The 18,770-nt window shown below is 37.6% G+C and overlaps 1 protein-coding gene across 6 annotated transcripts in view; it reads left to right on the forward strand.

Annotated features, from left to right (window-relative positions):
* The first annotated feature begins 13,627 nt into the window (after positions 1 to 13,627).
* The window catches only part of A1CF (APOBEC1 complementation factor), a 75,752-nt gene continuing 70,609 nt past the window's right edge, over positions 13,628 to 18,770 (forward strand). For all 6 annotated transcript variants that reach the window (XM_021072458.2, XM_021072461.2, XM_005671251.4 and 3 more), the window contains exon 1: positions 13,628 to 13,716. The gene's annotated coding sequence lies outside the window, so the exon portion shown is untranslated. The remainder of the gene's footprint in view (positions 13,717 to 18,770) is intronic.

An 18,770-nucleotide genomic window follows, 5' to 3' on the forward strand; every position in this document is an offset into this window, starting at 1 on the left:
ACATGCCCCCACATATTCACTGCAGCACTATTCACAATATCCAAGACATGGAAACAACTCAAATGTCCACCAACAGATGATTGGATTAGGAAGATGTGGTATGGAATACTACTCAGCCATCAAAAGAACAAAATAATGCCATCTGCAGTAACATGGATGGAACTAGAGACTCTCATACTGAGTGAAGTCAGAAAGAGAAAGACAAATACCGTATGAGATCACTTATATCTGGAATCTAATACATGGCACAAATGAAGCTTTCCACGGAAAAGAAAATCATGGACTTGGAGAAGAGACTTGTGGTTCGAAAGGGGAGGGGGAGGGAGTGGGATGGATTGGAAGCTTGGGGTTAATAGATGCAGTCTATTGCCTTTGGATTGGATTAGCAATGTGATCCTGCTGTGTAGCACTGGAAACTATGTCTGGTCACATATGATGGAGCATGATAATGTGATAGAAAAGAATGTATACATGTATGTGTAACTGGGTCACCATGCTGTACAGTAGAAAACAGAGAACACTGTAAACCAGCTATAATGGAAAAGATAAAAATCATAAAAAATTAAAAAATAATAAAATTTATGACATTAAAAAAAAAAATCCCTAAGTGTGAGTGTTTCATCCAAGAATCCAAGATGCTACCATTATTCCATCTGTCCAAGAAGAGAACTAGCATATATCAGGTGCCTGTACCTGAGCTCTTAAAACATAGAAATAATCTCAATTCTTCTTCACAGCACTTTTGAAGTAGGAAAACACCTATTTTATAGATGAGGAAACTAAAGCTCAGAGAATATGTGGCCAGACCTGCGAAAGCTCAGACTCATTAAAATGAAATCTTTCTGGGTCCCTGTTTTAACCGCATGACCTGAAATAATTGCTTATTTCATATGAGCCTTGCCCTAATGAAATAAAATCATTTTAAAAAGGCTTGTCCTAGCCACAGTTACAAGAAATGTATAAAGTTCACAGAATGGTAAAAATGTCAATCTACTTCCACACTAAAAATTAAAAAAAAAAAAAAAAAAAAAAACACTTCTGGCATAAAATCGGTAGTCAGATGTTTGAACTCAAAGGACCTCAGCAAAGTAGGTCTTGCTGAATTAAACGTACCTTTAATTGGTGTTTTTGGTTGCATGTCCCTTTTGCAGCAAGAGGGATCCATAATAACCGGCCATGAACATGGAGCTCATTTTCCAACTGAGTGGACAGAATGGGGTGAGGTTGTAAAATTCGGTTGTTCTATTTTCAGTGGTGCTCCGTTGTGTGAAGTTAATGGGGTAGAAGTAATTTGTGTGGACAGGTCAAAGTATTTCCAGAAACAAAATCCAGAAATATTTGAATCGGCCAAAGCAAACACACCCTGGGATGCATTTTAAACCTTCCTCTCCAATTCTCTTACCCCAGAATTTAGGCATAAGAACCTGAACACCAAGCACACATTTTAATTCTTGTTTCGACACAAACTGAGTATACCGTGATTGCTTCCTCTTATATCTCTGTCAAATAACAGTAGAAAGGACCTTTTCCCTTCCTCCTTTGTTAGTAAATCATTCTGGAGAGTGAACACGTCATAACATTGGAATTCATGATTTAATAATCTATAACAAATATCCACTGAATTTTTAGAGTATACCAGACAATGGGTAAAGCACTTTGTATACACACACACACACACACACACACACACACACATTTTTTTTTCTTTTCTTTTTAAGGCTGCACCTGTGGCTTATGGAAGTTTCCAGGCTAGGGGTCGAATCAGAGCTGCAGCTGCCAGCCTGCCTGACAGCCACAGCAACTAAGGATCTGAGCCATGTCTGCAACCTACACCACAGCTCACAGCAATGCCGATCCTTAACCCACTGAGCGAAGCTAGGGATGGAACCCATATCCTCATGGATACTAGTCAGGTTCTTAATGTGCAAAGCCACAATGGAAATTCCTATAATTATATTAATTAATTCTCAAAATACCTCATTTTAGAGGGAAGGAAATTAAGCATCAAGAATTTAAATAATTTTACTGAACTTTCACAAGTTGTGAGTGGGAGAGCTATAGTTTAAAATAAGCAGGAGATCAAGCTGGAGAGCCTGACTGCACCATCTCACCAGGCATCACCACTCAGCCGTGTCATCCCATGAGTGGCAGTACTGACCTCCCAGCTCAAACCTAGACCCAAGTTCTCAAGTCGGAATTCAAGCTGGGGAGTTGCTTATCCTAGGACTTGATGTTCTCCTCTAACCTAAACCTTCTGCCAGTTTTTCCCAAGTCACTTTTTCCAGGACTCAATTTCCTCAATTATAAAAAGAGAGCATCAGACTAAAGACTTGTGAAATCTCCTATTTTCTCTTTTATTGATTCTTTCCTGTGGAGAGCTTCTGATTTGGTTTGTCCCATGAAAGTCTACTCTGAGCTTCTTTCTTAACCAGAACTCTAATCCCATCAGGGTACTCACCCCTCAGGAACTCATATCACAAAAGATCACAAAGTTTTGTTCCTAGAGGGAAAGTCAGTGCTTAAAGGGTGTGGATGGATGATAAACCAGGTGGTAAAGGCAACACCCCTCTTCAAAGCCTACTTTACAGCCCTTCCTATCACAGGAACAAAATTTAAAGTGAGCCCTCCTAGCCTTCTCTTTTCTTGACCCAACTTCATTCCAGCATGTCAAACTCAGTTAAATTAAGCATCTCTTTACCAATCAATTTATTTAGCACCCTCTTTACAATAGTAGTGTACAGATTTCACTTTCAAAATATATTCACTTCCTAAATATATTCTTATTGTCAAAATTCAAATAATACTAAAGTGAGTACTTTTAGCTGCCCAAGATTTCTTTTTTATAGGAGTTCAGTCCTATTTATAAATGCTAACTCCTATCAAATACCTCTGAGGATGATAACTTTTAGACATTCTATGTTCTAAATTTGTTGCTTAAGTTTCACAGATTTGCCTTTCCTCAAATGCTTATTGACTTTGATTGTCTGTTCATTTCTTCATCATCCCTTTTTGATTATTACCAAATTTCTAATGTAGGTTTTAACTAGCCTGCCTCTGGCAAGTGTGTGCATGTTAGAGAGAGAGAGAGAGAGAGAAATCTGAAGGACATGCTAGCAGGCTGGAAACCCAGGGCATAGTTGTATTTCAAACCCCAAAGCAGTCTGTTGACAGAATTCCACCTACCTTGGAGAAGGTCTTTTTCTTGTAAAGCATCAACTGACTGAATTAAGGTCACCCGTAATCAGGGACGGTAATCTGCTTTATTCAAAGTCTACTGATTTAAATGTTAATCTCATCTAAATACCTTCACAGAAACATCTAAAATAACATTTCACAAAATATCTGGGTACTAAAGCCTAGTCTTGTTGACACATAAAATTAACCACCACAAAAGCTCCAAATTGGACATAAATTTTCAGACAAGAAAACAGATTCAGAGACATGAAATTTTCTCCATAACTGTTATTATGTATATGATAATATATCCCTCTAGACAAAAACCCCATGAGAGCAGAGAGCATGCCTGCTAGCTCCAATCACCCCTGTATCAAGCATGATCCAAATGCTCCATGGACATTGTTCCTTTAGGTGCAATCCTGTAAAGTAGGCATTCTGCAAAGCATCTCATGATGGAAAAGACTAGTTGTTCACCGCACTTGTATTTACATAGTAGAAGAACCATATTGGGTTATTGCCCCTTATTTGGGACAGCCTTGAAAGAATGATTCCTCCAACTAGAAGCAAAGTGGGGCCATGTGACCAAATTTTGGCCAATGAGATGTAAGCAGAAGTGTTGAGTATGATTTGGAGGAGAGTTCCCACAAAGAGAGGCATAAAACTTCCAAACCTCCGTCTGTATTCTGCCATCTTGATTTCAGAAGTGAAGACCAGCTTAATCAGGATCCAGGTGTATGAAGATGATGGTCACAGCAGAGCAGAGGGCAGGAAGGAGCCCAGGTCCTTGATAAAATCTTATATAGCCATCTTGGAAGCTTTCGCTGCCTCCTTTTGACTAATTGTAATTAAGAAATAAACTTCTATCTTGTTTAAATCACTCTATTTTGGGTTTCCTATTATAGGAATCCAAACCTAATTCAACTATATATACATTCCACTAAAAGACCTAGAAATGTGAATGGAATATAATATATTTGTATAAAGGTGTAGATGATCTCACAAGAAGGAATGGAAATAGAAAGAGGGTAAAAACACTAAGAAATACAAAGATGGGCAGAAGCTGATTATTAGTAACCAAATGAGGTGAGTCTTTGTAACCAGGTGGGGACCTGGGATCTGAAAGAAGCATAGTATTGGCAATGGCATTAAGTCCCTATATAAAGCCAGAACTCTTGAATGTAACTGCACTATTCAAATGACGCCATGAGAGTAGATGGGAAAATACTCGCCCACTGGCAAATGAAAATGAAATGGAATTTGTCTTGATCTTAGATTTAAATGAGATACAATTTCTTATGATATTTATAACCACTGATATTTCCTTATGCAAGTTTTAAGGTACACACAAGCACACATACATGATGTGTATCTGTACATGTGTGCATGTGTGAGTGTATGTATATTGCACAGTATCATAAATACCAAGCTAAACAATATAGAAAAGTGTCCCCCAGGGGAAGCAAATGCATAACTCAGTTGGCAAACTGTAGGGACATAACTCAGCTGGCAAACTCAAGCAGTCCAGGATTCCTACATATAAAAGTATATATGAAATATAACTTCTATATTAAATAACCTATATATTAAATATAGCAATATAAAAATGACAAAGCTACAAGGACATAAGACATCTTAAAAAGAGAGTTGGCAAAAACAACAAAAAGAAGAATTGGACATGAATCACATTATAATACTATAATTTCGTACAGATTATAAACTAATATATTAATCATGATTCACAAAATAAAAGATGAAACTGAAAACAAAGAAAATTAAACAATAATGCACAGCTCTGTTAAAAAAAAAAAAACAAATAGGAGAGTTCTCTGATGGCTTAGTGGGTTTAAGCTCCTGCATTTTCACCACTGTGGCTTGGGCCGCTGCTGTGACGCAGGTTTGATCCCTGGCCCAGGAACTTCCATATGCTGTGGGTGTGTCAAAAAGAGAAAAGAAAAAAAAAGAGAACCTGAAATAAATATTGCAACTCTTATTGAATAAATAAACAAATAGAACTTCTGAGATATATATACATACATACGTATGTGTATGTGTGTTTCACAAAGTTTAAAAACTCTATGGGTTAAGATAAGCATCAGATTATACCGTGTTGAGAAGGAAATTAATGAACTGAAAGGTATATATGAAGAAATCACTGAAGTGCAACTAATCATAAAGAGAAAGTTTAGAGAGAAGGTGTTTGGAGCAACATCTGAAGAAACGATGATCAAGAATGTTACAGAAATGATAAAAAGACTTCCATCCTTAGAATCGGGAAGCAGAAGGCTTCTCAAGGAGTCTAAATAAAAATACTGCTTTGTTAGTGGAAGAACCAGGACAAGAACACTGATGTGGATGGATCATGGTGTGAAAGAGACCCAAAGATGAACTTACTGTGTTCCAAGCCTAGAACAAACACAAAACTCATTTAATCCTAACAACATATTCAGATTAGAGATTACCAGTCCCATTTTACAGGTGAGAAAAAAAGAGATGTTCGAAGACATTAGGGAACTCTCTAAGGCCACTCAGTGAATAAATGGCAAAAGCCTATACTCTTTGCTCCACCTTGGCACTGTTTCCTAGCATAAGATCACTTTGCATGAAACATGTAACCTATTATCTCCTTTTCTGCAAAACAGAGGAAATTGCCCTCCTGCCTTGATTGCTTCCCAGAGCTGCTATAAGGATAAAAGTCATAAACATATGACATCTTAATTCCTAGAGCAATCTATGATACTCAAAGCACTGTTTACTTCACATTGTAAATTCACTGTGTTCACCAAACCATTCAGATGATCTCAGACCATCTGACAGGAAACACCAGTTTTCAGAGCAGTACATTTGAGACCACATAGAGTCACAGTTTTCTCTTTGTTGGGATAATAGAAGAAGTACACAAACTTCAAGGCTCATTTTAAACTAATATAAAATTAATAGGTAAATACTTGCTATGAACCTGGCCTTGGACTAAGCACTTTCCATGCCTTCTCTCCTTTGAGTCTCATTGGAACTCCAAGGTAGGTGTTAGTATCATCACTATTTCCAGATGTGAAAATAGAGGGGATGAGAAGTTAGAAGACTTGCCTGAGGGGAGGTTGCTACTGAGTGGCTAGTATATACTATAACCCAAGCAACTAGACTGGAAGCTCATGTTATTAAACACTATACTCCACCAAGTCCTAATCTGATATGGTTGTTGTGAAGACCCATTAGAAGTGCTTTGGAAACTACAAAGTGCATTTGAAATGCAAGTTTCCATTTTGTATAAACCACAATGAACACAAATTAGGAATCAGATCCATTAAGCTGTAGCTTCAGTTATGTTTGAAAAGTTAATGTTCTCTTCCTAACAATCTCACCATTAAGTTCAGCTTTCTTTTACCATTGGAAATGTACAAAATACTAGCATTTTATTATTCTGTCTCTATTATTCTTAACCCCAAAGTTATTCGAGTATTTAGAAAAAAATCAGAAAAAAAAGTCTCCCTTTTAGTTTGTTGATAAATATTTTTCTACTTGGATGTGGAAAACCTAGATCTGCTAAATTAGCAAGTTCTAGTTTTATTGGGGGAAAAAAATTCAAGACACTGCCCAAATTGCTATATATTTCTTTTCAGATGCTTTGAGAACTTGAAGAATTCAGCATATCAATTGGTTATAAGTAGGGGTACATTTGATGAAAGGGGGAAAAAGATTGTGATTACTCCATAATCATCTTGTTTGGGGTGTTTGTGTGTGTTTGTGTGCAAATACACATGTGTGTAACGCACTTCAATTTTGTTTTCCCCAGAACATCTCCTTCCTTTTGAAAAGATTTTTGTGGTCAAAATTTAGTAAACTTAACTCAAAGAAACAGGTAGTGTCATGATTGTTAAAGGAGAGATTATACGATAATCTTCTCTCAAGAAGTTATCTAAGAGCTTAATAGAAATTTTTCTGCAGAAATTATTTTCTTTACAGCACATTAAGCAGATTAAAGACCCAAAGATCAGTATTTTCTAATATCAATAAAGGAAAGCACAAGATTGACAACTGGATTTATTTTTTTCTTTTATTTTCAGTCTGTTTTTTTGCCTTTTCTAGGGCCGCTCCTGCGGCATATGGAGGTTCCCAGGCTAGAGGTCTAATGGGAGCTGTAGCCGCAGGCCTACACCAGAGCCACAGCAACGTGGGATCCGAGCCGCATCTGCGACCTACACCACGGCTCACGGCAATGCCGGATCCTTAACCCACTGAGCAAGGCCAGGGATCAAACCCGCAACCTCATGGTTCCTAGTCAGATTTGTTAACCACTGCACCACGACAGGAACTCCTGGATTTCTTTTTCTAAAATTGCTTTTTAACCAAAAAAAAAAAAAAAAAAATTTGATATTTGCTTTTGCTTTGAACTAAATAATATTGCTTCATAAAAAAGCAATATGACCTTTGAAAAGTATAACTCCAAGAACAATCATTTCCACACAAGAATGAACATGGTTTAAAAGACAGGGCCAGGATAGCAGCCCACTTGTTGCTATGATTTTTTGGTTTAGCCTGTGCTTTAGATAAATTCTCAAGTACTCATTCAATGCAACAATTACATGATATTGAAAAAAATACCATTCAAATGTGTCAGGAGAATCAAATGCAATTTCTTAAAGCATAAAGCAATGAGTGAGTGCGTGTGTATGTTGCATGGTGTTTGTATGTGTGTTTTAATCGATTCAACACTAGATGGCTCTAGTTACAAAACCAATACCTTGTCAAAAGTCTAAAATCCTGGGGTGTGACATTAAAGCACAGATGGATTCTAGCCCACAGAATCAAATCTTGATGTCTTCCAAAGTCTTGCAGGCATTAAGAATAGCATCAGGCTTTTAGGTGTGAAATGTTATGAATCTCTAAAAGAGCAGGCTTAAAATCCTAGAAGACCTTATTTCACAAATTAAAACAAGAAGTTGCAGTGACATCGCCTCAAGGGTGTAGATTTAAATTTGCTCTGAAATCATTCTACTCTGTACTCTTCCAGTACTCTACCACGTTCAAATCCTTTTCACATATTCTTTGACCCTCTCAATAATCAGGGAGGTAGATAAGGGAGGTAGATGTTTGCCCCATTAAAGGCAGGGACACAAACTTAGACTAGAGGCAGAAATTTGTTCAAGGTTAGGTAGCTTGTAAGGGATAGCATTAGCCCTGGATTTCTCAGCTATCAGCTCCAGGCTCAAAGCTTTTTCACCATGATAGATTAGCAAAGAGAATTAGGCTTTTGCCCTAGGGACTGTGGCCAAGACAGCCCTTATGTTATCTAGAATGCTCCTCCAGGGAATTAAATATCCCTGGTTTACCCGCCCATCAAACTTCCCAAAAGAATTTTGAATTCCTAAGAAATTAAAAATCTGAAGGAATCTTATTAAGGGAGGAGGAGGATATACCGGAGAAAGAAGCCTCTTCCACTCAGTAACCTTTGGCTTTGAACTCTAACTTTTTTAAAGTTTTGTTTTACCTAGGCCAGCAATGATCAATGACTTTTGCCCAAGCATGCCAGCTCTGCTAGGTGGCAAAGTCAGTCTGACATTAAAGGCAAATGAAACTAAAATCCACATGCTGAAGAGAAAACAATTGATGACGGCTGCCATTTAATGAGCAGTCACTATGGACCTGACTACTACAGCTCCTTGTGCAAACCTCTTTTTTCATACACTCTCTCTTGCTCCAAGGCCATCACACTAATCTTAACCACTGTCTAATCTCTTAACCACTAACTCTTACTTGAACACATACATGAAAAAAATAATTCTAGAATAAACACATTGATTTTCAAAAAGGATAAATATATATAAATCGTACCTCAATTTTTTTAAAAAAAGATGATGTCGTCTCGTAACAATTGTTCTCAACTCTGCACCCAAAATATAACAAATTGATCACGTGACTCATCTACTTAGAACCTGTTAGTGACCTCCCATAGCCTCAGGATAATGTTGGACATCTGCATCACTACCTGCAAGGTGCTCTAGGGGCCAGTTTCCCCCACTTTCCCACTTTAGCCCCTCACAATTGGCTTTCTACCAGCTACTTGTTTTTTTCTTTTTTTTCATTTTTTTAAATTTTATTGAATAGTTGATTTATAAGATTGTGCTAATTTCTGCTGTACAACAAAGGGATTCAGTTATACATATATACACATATCCATTCTCTTTCAGATTCTTTTCCCACAAGATAAAACAGAATATTGGGTAGAGTTTTCTGTGCTATATAGCAGGTCCCCGTTGGCCAATCATTCCATGTACAATTAGTGTGCAGATACCAACCCCAAACCCCCACCCACTCCATCTCTCCCACACCCTTGTCCCCTTTTTTCTACCAGTTATTTGAATGTGCCAAACTCATTCAAACTAAGGCCATCCTTGTGTGATATTTCCACTTATCAGAATGCCCACACTTCCACCCACACATCTTCAAGTCTTAGTTTAAATAGTGGTATTCCAGGGAATTCCCATTGTGGCTCAGCAGAAATGAGCCCAACTAGAATCCATGAGGATGAGTTTGATCCCTTGCCTTGCTCAGTGGGTTAAGGATCTGGCATTGCGGTGAGCTGTGGTGTAGGTTGCAGAGGTAGCTTGGATCTGGCATTGCTGTGGCTGTGGCATAAGCTGGCAGTTGCAGCTCCAATTCATCCCTGGCCTGGGAACTTCCATAATTGATGGGTGCAGCCCTAAAAAGCAAATAGATAAGTAAGTGGTGTTCTGGAAGATTTTTCTCACTCCTGTCCAGTCCCCACACTAGGTGAGTTCCCTGTGTTGTTACTTTTCTGTTTGTTCCATTTTTTAAATGATTATCACAATAAGCTAAGTGGACATCTATCAACTCATATAGATAAAAAATTAAAGAAATAGACAAAAATTTTCTCCTTTCATATGTAACATAGAGCAGTGCTAATTGTATGTATCATGTTGTAATTCCAGTCCCTGGTACTTATTTATAACTGGAAGTTTGTACCTTTTGACTGCCTCCATCCAATTTCCCCACCCCTGCCTCTGGTAATGACAAATCTAAACTCTTTTTCTCTGAGTTGTTTTTGAAGTAGAATTGTAGGTGTCTGTGTTTTATGCTCTGTTTAGCATCCCGTACTTCTTTATAAAACTTGTAACTAAGTTAATCATTGGGGGAGAATTTGCTTAATGCATATACCCTGTATCTGGTTTGTTAACTACAGAACACTTAAAGACTAACACAGTATCTTGCAAGCTTTTGAAACTGTGCTTCACAATAAAAAATAAAATTTACATCATAACCAGAACACAAACACACATAAATGTAACCGAAACAAAAGTTTCATGAACACTACATACCCTTTCTAGAAGCAATTCACTTAATATTTTCTAATCTATTCCGGTTTTAATATGTTGGATACCACCCAATTTACAGATTTTATAGCCTAGTAATATATTCAGCTGTCTATGCTTAGCAAAGAGTAGGTTTCTCAGGTAATTGAAGAATAAATGAATGTGAGTTCCCATTGTGGCTCAGTGGGTTAAGAACCTGCCATAGTGTCCGTGAGGATGTGGTTTCAATTTCTGGTCCTACTCAGTGGCTTAAGGATCTGGCATTGCCACAAGCTGAGGCATAGGTCACAGATGCAGCTTAGATCCGGTGTAGCGTTGGCTGTGGTTTAGACTGCAGCTGTAGCTCTGATTCTGCCTCTAGTCTGGGAAATTACCATATGTCACAGGTATGGCCATAAAAAGACAAAAAATAAAAATAAGCAAACTTGTGTATTTGTTTATACTGTATAATAGTTTATTTGATTATTGCTTTGTTTTTCCCAGGATTATGAGGCCCCAGGTGTATTTTTACAAAGTAAAAGCAAGACCTGCCATTCTAGATACAATTATTTCCCTTGATTAGACTGATGATATCAAGGTCATGAATTTGATCTCATTCTGAATTGGTTTCTCTTTGGTTTCGGATGGTTCCTCTTTGTCCCAAGGCCACAAATTACCCACTAAGTAGCCTTAGGAAAGAGAGGCTGCTCCTCTATTTCTCTTTGTATTGCTGACCAACAGATCCCTATCATCGCAACAATGTAGCTTAGAAAATAAAAAGGAAAAAATTTCCAGTAATATCTCAATTATACCACCAAAATCATTACTGCCTTTGGCTCTTAGGAGTCATATATAAATTGTTTTACCTGAATTGGCAGATTTCAGGGCTATTTTAACTTATTCCCAAGTATTTTGTGTTAACATAATTATAATTCTACCCTGCTGAATGTCAAGACCCCTCAAAGTGAAAAACAGGGAGTTTCCCAATATGGCTCAGTGGAAACAAATCTGACTAGCATCCATTAAGATGCAGGTTCAATCCCTAGCCTCGATCAGTGGGTTGAGGATCCGGCATTGCCGTGAGGTGTGGTGTAGGCCAGCAGCTACAGCTCCAATTTGATCCCTAGCCTGGGAACCTTCACATGCCTCAGCTGCATCTGTGCCCCTGATTTAAAAAAAAAAAGGCAAAAAGAGGGGGGGGCGAATAATTTTTTTTATAACTAGTTAATATAATGCTTTCTTTAACTGTCATGTTTTGCTGTTCCACTAGATACCTAAAAACCTGGACTTCCTTTTCTTTGTCTCTACTTCTCACCATCCAGGCACCTACCATACGTAACAACCAATAAAATCCTCCCAGGACCTGACAGTCTTATAATATGCAACAGCTCTCTGCAGGACCAAGTGAACTCAAGCTAAGAATTCCCCACACACTTGTGAACTATGTTAGCACAGACTGAGTTTTCACTAAGAAAACCAAGAATACTGCCTGGAGAGGGGGAACCACTCAAGGCCATTGTAGGGGGATGTGTATTTCATACAGCTGTCCAGCTGGCAGGGGCACAGATGCTTCCCTTTAGGTCTCACTCCAGAGGCAAAACTCCAGTGCAAAACAGTTGTTCTGGGAGTGTCTTTGTGAAATCTGGTCAGGCACTGCTTTGGGAAGAGTTTAGGTAAATCAAGGCTTCCTTATATTTGAGAACTGCAAACTGTGGGCAGAACTAGCATTCAGACAACATGTTTGATATTCCTGGATATGCTCAACTGACTTATCTCCCTCTATGTCCATATTATGGAACAATTTTTTGTTTTTTTAAAAAAAAAGCACAGAAGAGTTCCCTGGTGGCTCAGTGGGCTAAGGATCCAGCATTGCAACCGCTGTGGTGCAGGTTTGATCCCTGGCCTAGGAACTTCTGCATACTGTGGGTGTGGCCAAAAAAAAAAAAAAAAGCACAGAATGAACAGGTACTTCTCTTAAGAGTTGGTTCCTACAAAATTAGATTCCTTTAATAGAACTGAAGCTATGTAAGTGTCCTCAAATTTCAGTGTGGGGGCCTGTAGTATATAAACCCTTACAATTTACAATTAGGAGGGTTTTAGGTTATTTATTTATTTATTTATTTATTGTCTTTTTAGGGCCACACCCATGGCAGATGGAGGTTCCCAGGCGAGGGGTCTAATCAGAGCTATAGCCACTGGCCTACACCACAGCCACAGCAATGCCAAATCCAAGCCATGTCTGTGACCTACACCACAGCTCACAGCAATGTCGGATCCTTAAACCACTGAGCGAGGTGAGGGATTGAACCTGTATCCTCCTGGATACCAGTCAGATTGACTTCTGCTGAGCCACAATGGGAACTCACTTTTTTTTTTTTTTTTTTTTTTGAAGTGAGCTTTTTTGAGCCTTAGATATTTCCTTTGTAGACTGGACAATTGTCTGACTGCATCAGACAATTTAGAACATAAGTTCCTATCTTGGATAATAACATTTCTCTATTCTTCAAGAAACACAGCTGCCACTGAAACTTCAAGTAATGAACAATAGCCTCAGCTCTCATACAACCTCAGTACATAGCTGATGATGATGTTTTCACAGTGATGACTCCCTCTTAAAATCTGAAAGAGCAGCTGGTAATTCAAAAAAAGGCTGCTTTCCCCAAGCTGATCTGACCCTATTTACTTGGTTATATAAATGCTTTGTGTGTTTTATTTTTGTATGCCAGCTTTTATCTACATACTTGACCTGAAACTCCACACTTTATTCCATGTAATACAGAGATAAAAGAAGTGTGAAAAAAGGGAGAAAACACTCATAAGTACCCCTAGGCTTAATATCATTTTGGCCTAGCAGAAAACAAGGGAGCATAAAGAAAAGCTTAGTTACTCAAGTAACAGTGGGTTCTACTTTTTAAATATATGCCATTTAAGACAGCATCAAAATGCTTTTCACATCAATGATTTTTAATGCAAAACAATATTGTAAACCAATGACAACAGTAGTTTTGTAGATTCTGCTTGGGTTTTCGTGACCCAACTGTCTGGTCAAAGGGCTGCATGGATGCAAGAGACAGGGTGAGTTAAAGTTTAACTCCCAGGAATTGTAAACCAAACCTAAAGCCGCTGAACCTTTGGAGTTTGATATGATGATTAGAGCATAACCAGAGTGACACGTTGAATTCGCCATAATCAAGGAAACCTTTTCCGGGTGGGGATCCCTGAAATCACTCAGGTATGGTCTGCGTGTTTCCTTTTTCTATTTCAACTCTGTGCAGTGTGGATCAGTGGGAATGCAAAGAAAAAAGCTTTTACCTTCTCCCACTCTAGAGCTGAACTCAGGGACTTTGCTAGTTTGTTTTTATACAAACAGAGAAACCTGAAAACAAAAGAAAATATTAGAATGATGATATAATCTCAAAACGAGATGGCAGCCATATTTTGCTTTTTGATTTCATCAATTTCTGAGGCTAAAAAAAAAAAAAAAATGTACATTTACCACTTCAGGTTCAAAAGCAAGGTTAATGTTTCTAAGAAATGTATTTAGCAATAGCCAGGCAGCAGGGAGAGTTGTGGTTGACTGCCCGTCCTGGTCCTAGGATCCCAGGAAACGCAAAAAAAAAAAAAACAAAAAAAAAAAAAACTGTAATTAACAAGAGACATAGCATTAACATCACTGACGATTCTGAATTCTCTGTGTGGGTCATAATTTCTATCATACTTTAGACTTTTTATATTTAATTATCCCCTTCCCTCTCCTCCTTTATCCTATACTACCACCAAAAACACAAAAAAAGAAAACGAAAAAATACCTTGGTGAATTCTTGCTAAGCTCCTCTGCCATTATTACACTAACAAAAGGAATGCCCTGGTTCACTCACTTATCATTCTAGCAAAAAACAAAACAAAAAAAGTCATGAAAAGTGATTGGCTTTGAGTATATTAAATCTCAACCTGGCTAATTATTAGAACTTTTCCTATCAGGATGGTTTGGGAGAATGTGGTGCAGTGGCTATATTTCACGCAATCACTTTGTTTACTCCAAAAAGATTATCAGAATATGATAGTATTTTATGTTAAAAAAAAAAAAAAAAAGAAACCTATTACGGCCCTTATCAGGAATATTCCATGCCTCTCAGAAATCTCTTAAATACTGATTGAAATACTTTTGTTCTATGATTACCAAAGTTAAGTTCCAAGGGGAATGGGTTCCAAGTCCAAGAAGTTTCTTTCCTATAGGACTTTTCAAATCTATATTTTGTATCTTCAAGACGATGATGAACAGCCCTATTTGTGCATTATGCAGGATGGATGTTTTGCAAAATGTGCATTGGCAAATTTAACTCTAGTTATAATTTAGGAGCATCAAAGATGTGCTCATCTGGTCTGCAACATTCTTTAATAATAGGTACTGAGATGCATATAATAGGAGCATAGTTCTGGAGATAAAAGTGAAATCACTTGCCAAAGTGCTGAAGCTTTTCTCTGCTAAATACAGGTAATAAATGAATAACTTACAGGGTAATTTTTAAGGGTCATATTTTCTGGAAGAGTGTGGATATTGCCCATTTGAGACAATTCTCACATTTTACTGCTGTGTTTTATTACTGTTTACTGATTTATTATTTATCAAGTATAAGAGAAGGGGAAAGATCATTGTCAAGAAAAGAAATTAGTTGTTATGGGCAAATATAAAATTACATAATGGATATGAAAACAATGAGTATTTAGTTATTATTTGCAACTGAGCTAACACCAAGTTGGTCTGGTCATTTCAAATACAAAGTTTCCTAAACTGTGGATATGAATATATGTGGCTCAGAAAAAAAAGGGGTGGGGAGGACTCTGTTGTCAAGTAAGTTGAGGAAATGGTGTTTGGACAAGTTAAAAACAAGTCTCTTACTATGTAAGTGTTTTGAGTAATAATAACAATAACAGACATTTCTTAAGCATATTGCCACGTGTACTTCTAAGTATTTTTCATGCATGTATCTCGTGTTATTCTTAGAACAGCTCTATAAGACAGGTACTGTTATAACATTTTATAAAATGAGAAAAAAACTGAGGCATAAATAAGTTACCTAAGAAGCTCATGGTTACCCAGTTAGGAAGTGGCAGAGCCAAGGTCTCGAACCAGGTGTTCTGACTCCAAAGCCCAGGCACAGAACCATGAGATCTGTCCTCACAATGACTGGATTTACTCTGCGTGTAAATATGTTCATTCATTGTGAATATCTGGTTGAACTGTCAATGTTTTATTTCCTAAGTTTAATTTACAACAGAACTCCTTTCCATAACCTCCATTGACATCTCTAAGAAATGATATTCCTCACAACACAGATTAAGGCAGAACAAATCATTTTTATAGCCCATGTCCAGCGTTCAGAACAACCAGAATTGATTGAAAACATCACTACTGAAATCATCATGATTGAAAACCTCTAAGGGCCCGTAGAGTCTTAGAGACTCTCCAAATTAATTATAGACAGAACACTGGACTTTTCTCCTGCAGAGCTGGATCAGAATGTTTGCTCCCAGATTCCCTAAGTTTGTGACCTTGGATTCAACTCCCCTGAATCTAAGATTCCTCAAAAGTAAAACAAGGGTAAAATTTGTCCTGCAGAATTTCATAAAGATTAAATGAGATTATAAAGCAAAATAGGGAAGCGCAGTCCCGGGCACACAGCAGGAATTCAGCAAATTCCTATTCCTTTTCCATTTCTCTATTTGTAAAAACTGCCAGAAAATTTCCTAAAACTTTCCAAACTTACCCATTAGCTCCTCTTTGTCAAAACAATGCTAATATCATTCAAATCAAAAACTGTACATAAATAATGAAGTTTGATTAGTCACAAATAGAAACCCTATTTCCATTTATTCCAAAAAAAGGAATTTATTGTTTTCCCTTATTCTAAAAAAAAGCATAATATACTTTTTATTTTAGAGACTGTTGCTCAAGAAAGCTCTTCATTAAAAACCCAATGCTCTTTTCACTGAAAGCCAGAGGACACCCTGTCAACAGTGTGAGTTCATTTCATCACACAGCCAGTTGATATTAAAAATCTGTTTCAATAACTCTCTTTGAAAAATATTGTCATCCCTCAGAATGCTGGGTAGGACACTGGGTACTCTTGCACAATGGTTTTCATTACCTTATGTGTCTCTAAATGACTCAATAAGTTCAAACAAGATGGTATTGATCCATGGAGGATAAACACCATTTTATCTCATTCATGGAAACAGTAACCAGGTTCCTCTAAAGTGCAGTCCCAACAATCCAAACTCCCCCCAGGAAAAGCATCTGGAAAAGGAGCAGCACTGCAGCAGTGACATTTTACATTAGAAATCTAAATCCCATCTGCTCCTTGGCCTGATAATACAAAATCCAGGCAGTAACTAACAAATATTTACTGCTGATTAGATCAGAAAAGCTGGTTTATCATTTTATTCCAACAAATGAAATCAAACTAGGTTATCAGCTTTAAAAACTATTTAAAATAACTTTGTGACAAATATTTTTCATCAGTCCAAACCAAAAAATGAAAATATTTCCCTTTATTAAAATGGTTATCTTGACTAAAATATACTGGTATCTTAAGCTCTCTAATTTGATTTTCTTTTAAAGATATATAAACTATGCTTGTTTTTTCCTTATTCAGATACATATGTAGAATTTTATATATGTAGAGATTAATGATTATATGGAAAATATTCTCCAGATTTGCTCATCCAATAGGACCTGGGGTCTACCAATATTAAGTAAGAGAAAGTCATAATAAAGATTAAAATAACTCTCTAGTTGGCAAGGTTATGTACAGTGTTCTGCCCCAGTCAGTAATGTGGCAAAAGAGAATTAGCACATGACAGTTAGGCTAGGTAGAATGACGAAGTGGGCAAATTGGTTTGCAATGCTATTATATCCCACCTCCAATGACACAGTAATGTCTTTTCTTCCTCTAGCATTTTTAAAGAAAAAGACCATTGTTTTGGGATGCCCAATTGACTTAAAGAACACTAGAGTTACAGAGTAGTAATTAATAACTGTGATACCATATTTTGATAGGCTATTCTAGTTTACAAAGCATTTTATATGTAAGAATTTAGATGTTTTAACACCAAAATTCTTCATCAACTTATTAAGCATATGTTCTTCAAGGTAATTGTAGTTATTTATCACTCCAATCATACAAAGCTGGTTAGTTGAAAGAGGCATTCACCTAGCTCTGTGTATGTAGCAATAGTGCAGACTAGGTAAGGATCCTTCAACTTCTGTACTGGATAGTAACTGATGTGTTGATGAATTAGTTAAGAGGTTTGATGAAAGTGTGAAGAGAGGGTATAAAGGTCCACAGGAAAGGTGAGAAGAGAATCTGTCCCATGCAGTCCCAGAAGAAAACCATCCTAAAAAGATTTAAACACATGCAGGTGCTGTAACAAACACAGTGAAGGAAGTGAAGACAGGAAGATTCTAGAACATCTCCGAAAAGATTGGCAGAGCACTGGCAGGGTATTCAGTATAAATGAAATTGATTTTCATTTCTATTAACTTATCTTGGTATCCTTCTGCCCAGCTCTTCTATTAGGTATGTGTTCAGTTGCTCAGCTGGGGCATCCTGTGTGGAGTGAATTGGCTGGAGTAGCCTAAGACTTCATATTATTTGCAGTTGCAGTCAGAAAGCAGAATCCGATACTGTGGAAGGGAAGACTGTGTTGGTACCTAGAAATGCCCACCCTCAGGAACCCTCTTTCTAATCCTCTTTCCTGAAGAGCCCCAGCAGTGCTCACAATTCAGGCATTTACCACCAACCAGTTGACACCCGATGACAGTGCTAACAATGATATTCATAATAGCTCTTGCATCCCTATATAGCTCCTGCCATATGCCAGGCACATAGATTAACTCATTCAACCCTCTGGAATCCTGTGGAATACCACTAGTGCAATACCACTTTTCCAATAGAGAGGTGAAGTCTCATTGACATGGAAAAATTTGCCCAAGATCATACAGCTGGTAAGTGGTAGAAACGAGAGTGAACTCCTGTAGTCTGGCAGATAGACACTGAAAATCAAGAGTAAATGCAACACTGAGAACCACTGAGTCTTGGAGTTAGAAGGAAACCTGGAGGCCCTTTATTTGACAAAGGCAAACTAAATCAGTTTCCCAAGGATAAAAGACACTTTCATTAGTGGAGGAACCCAAGTGTCAGACTCCGACCCTCTGGCAGGCCCTTTCTTTTATACCTCCTCCCACTGAACAGTATTTCTAATTCAGCCGGATTCTCTACACAC

The sequence above is a fragment of the Sus scrofa genome, chromosome 14 (genome assembly GCF_054392235.1).
Source record: "Sus scrofa isolate SSC_HxYL_T2T_F1_AM1 chromosome 14, Sscrofa_HxYL_maternal_Yorkshire_Landrace_v2.0, whole genome shotgun sequence".
Taxonomy (NCBI): Eukaryota; Metazoa; Chordata; class Mammalia; order Artiodactyla; family Suidae; genus Sus; species Sus scrofa.